A 3,856-nucleotide genomic window follows, 5' to 3' on the forward strand; every position below is an offset into this window, starting at 1 on the left:
GCAGCACCCGCAAAGGGTTCTAGTTCATCAGTAGTATAACATTGACATGTGCAATACACGTTTTGAAAATTATCAATTATTTTTTTCAAAACCGATTTGTTGAGGCTAGTCTTTCTTCCTTGACGACTGTGTAAGTGATCGATTGTGTGTGCCATCAATTTATCTATGTGTCAAAACATCTGCAAGAAGATCTCGCAGCCTTCATTGACACTCAGTTTCATTATGTAAAATGGCTGACGAACTTCAGTAAAATTAACCGAGACACACTATCTCCTACAGAAAAAAACCTGTTTTTATAATTTTTGTTCTTAGGAATTACTTTCACTAGGCTACTCAATAATGTACCGGAAGAGACAAGTGCTAGTTTTTGAGGAATTCCTAAAACATCCGAGATCAAGAGAAAACATCGGGTCAAAAAACACGGTGCGTGTGCTCAGGGATTAAAAAAGAGAGAGTTTAATGACCTTTTATTGTGAGATCATTGCGTCTCAGGTAACAGAACAGAGATCAATGTTGCTCAAAGAAAAATCATCGTAGATCTTTGGAAAAACGTGAAATCTGATGGAAAAATTGCTGAAAATATTAACAGGAGACATTCGTCGATTCAAAAAATGCTCAGGGATTACAAAATATCTACGCTTTATAAGTCCAGACCAAGATGGCGGTCTCAAAAATCCTGCTTATTTATGACAAATTCAAACAGAAATTGAGAGTTTAAGAACAGCTTTAGGAGAAATGAGACAGCATGATATGTCATGCCGGGATTGCATAGATGAAGCCATTGATCGAGTGAAATACAGTTGAGAGATTATGCTTTAGCCAAAGAACACTTAAATAGGATACATGATTTTTGGAAAATGCAATAATTTTGTATGAAAGTAAAGTTTGTACTTTTCTAGTCAAAGGAAGAAAATAATACATGGAGGAAAACCTATACAGATTTAAAGAGATGAAATGCTATAATTACTTACAAGCTTGCTCAAAATATCTCTAAAGTACATCTTTAAAGTAGTAGATTTTATTTTTATTTTGGTGGCACGAAGCTAGTACGAGGCGTCAAGATCTTCGTCTGTTTCCTAGAGTTTCGACTTGGTGTATGCTTTCAAAAGAGTGTGACTCTACAAAGTCAATTTTTTTTTTCAAATCTTCCTTGCTCAAATTTCTATTACACGAGATTAAGTATTGCATGAACGTATATACGACATATAGAATTCGCAAATTTTTTGCATTATAATTGCCAAAATGAAATAAACAGCTACATCTTTGAGTTAATTAAATCTTACGAAACTATGTTAGAACCCTAGAAATACATCCCATAGAAAATAGTATTGTTTTTACCTAAAAGGTAGGTTTCATGTGCTTTTAAGGCGTGTTTCCTTTGCTCATACTTGGCTTTCTCTTTCGTCGTTTACTGTCGAAGCTATCGTTAAGTAGCTATCGTTAAGTGGATTACAAGGAATCTAGTTTCTACTATCAGATTATATGGTTATTTTTAAGTGTCGCGTGTACTGATTACATTCCTTTACCTTTTAAGTGCAGCGTCACCAATATTCATTCACCCCGGCAAAAATTCTGATCAGTCATCCATATTCGGATGAAAATTCTTTGAGTACTTAAGAGGTAAAGTTGGCATTTGAAAAAATGGTTGTTCATTTTTGAAAAAAAGAAACAAAAATGATCGTTGCCGACAGATAAATTCATTCGCTAATTTGAATTGCGCTTTCTTCGGTATCACCTTTTATTTCTTTTTAAGCAACCAATTCTTGTAAAATATTATCGGTAGTATCTACAGCACGTTTATTATCACTGCATTTATCAGTACTTGAATCAGAATATGAAGATGTATTTTTCTCTATAATTATCTTTCTGAGTAGTTTCGACTATTCCTCATCGCTACTATTCGACTTTTTCCAAGCCTCGCAACAGGTTTCTTCTTCAGTAGCAGATGACTCATTTAAAAATTATTCTTTCGTTTTTCTTTTGGGCACTGCAAAACGTTGGGGGAAAATTTTTAACACAAAAAAATTGCAATCATTTTTCACTACAGAAAAATATTGAAGAAGAAGAAATGACGTTTTCTTAGCTACTTGGTTCTTTAGGAAATATGTTTAACTGAATGCACGTCCTAAAATGTTTCGTCTTAGACTTTGTAAACTCCTACGATCGGAAACGAATTGCATGGTCTAAATCTAACTCTAGGTCTAAACTCTAGGGCAGATGGTCTAAATCAGATTTTCTTACAAACTCGCGTGCCAGTCAGTGTGCCACTGCGTCTTTCATTGGAGAATCAATAGAATCGCTTAGAATCTTTCTGTTCAAAGAGATGTAATATTTCGACAATGCAGCATTAATTATAATCAGTTTTAATGCATTAATGTGTGATTTGTCGTAAATAAATGCGTACATTGATCAGGGAAGAATCAACATTTTACTTTCTCGCTTTTTTTAAAGCTCCAACTGGACTTTAGCCCAGACGGACTATTAATTTAGCTTTGGTACTTTCTCTTGATTCACTATAAAAGTCTGAATCACTTTTCAAATTATTGCCACCAAATATTAGTGTCCTACAATGTACTTAAATAAAATATATAGTGAAAAATCTGCAAGAATATATGCATGTTTCTTGCATTGTGAAAAAAACAACACTACCTAGAGACACCAAAATTTGCATAACGTAGACCTCTATTTGAATATGGGCATCTGGAAGCCCAAATTTGGAATTTGTTTGATTATCTATTTCATATTTTGTAAAACTAAAGAATTTTTTATTAACAAACTGAATGATTTCAAAGCATTCCGTTGACAACAACATCGCGTACATATACCCCAAGCACGTATATTTTATGCTAGAGGTTTCCTTTTTCTTTTATTTTTTGCGATATTGCTATTGAAATGCAGTTTCTGGTTTAAGTGAGAAGAACATGATATTTAATAAGCGAAGGTAACACATAAAACGTTAAAAAAAAGCCACTTTTGGGCGTAATATAAAATCTGAAACCTTTCAGACTTTTTTTTTTTTTTTGCTAATTCAGTTATAAGGTATTTCTCCCACCTTCTTAGCATGCCTTCGTGGTGCAGTGGTCAGCACGCTCGACGCCTATTCGAGAGGTCCGTGATTCGAGTCCCGACGAGGGCATTTCTCCTGTTTCATCTCTCCTGCTTCGAAATAACATAATGTTTCTACACATTACGATACAGTATCTTTTGCTATAACGACCACACATTGCAATGACTTTTCCGTAACAACGACTGATGTAATAAAACTGCATACGATGAGAATGAATCGAATCAATTTTACTTTTATCGTATTGGAAACTATTTATAATGACCCTTCTGTTATGACTGAGGGATCATAATAATGGGTTTCAATTTCAATAGCAATAAGAAGGGGAAGACTGCACTTGTACTTTAAATATGCTGCTATACCGGTACAAGTGATATAATTAGTTTTAGAGCTTTGTACAAATAATTTGCTAAAGGCATTTTTAGTTAGATCCTGGTGGAGGTTTTAACCTGAGCTCATGGTTACTTAATTGTTACAGAATATTTACTGTTAATTAGGATATATTAATATTATAATATTGATAAATGTTTTGAAAGCAATATATATTAAACTTCGCATATATTAAACTTCGCTTCTTGATAATCATTGTTTTCATCTATGGTTTCTTATGAATATATACTTACATACATATATATATATATATAGGTATATAAAATCAAATTCTGGAATATGTATCACTACATTGTTTTCTTTCTTCCAACGACACAGTAAGTAAAAATGAAAGAAAATATAAAACTTGTCAGAAGAAAAATTGAAATATTTCTTTTTTCGACATCACTGGTAAGTATTCAA

At 33.1% G+C, this 3,856-nt stretch overlaps 1 non-coding gene across 1 annotated transcript; it reads left to right on the forward strand.

Annotated features, from left to right (window-relative positions):
• The first annotated feature begins 3,063 nt into the window (after nt 1-3,063).
• Nucleotides 3,064-3,136, forward strand: TRNAR-CCU (transfer RNA arginine (anticodon CCU)). Its single transcript has one exon. It is a non-coding gene; the product is annotated as a tRNA-Arg (tRNA).
• The last annotated feature ends 720 nt before the right edge of the window (nt 3,137-3,856 follow it).

Source organism: Stegodyphus dumicola, chromosome 2 (genome assembly GCF_044657685.1).
Source record: "Stegodyphus dumicola isolate Sdum_Otavi_A_Nest chromosome 2, ASM4465768v1".
Classification (NCBI taxonomy): Eukaryota; Metazoa; Arthropoda; class Arachnida; order Araneae; family Eresidae; genus Stegodyphus; species Stegodyphus dumicola.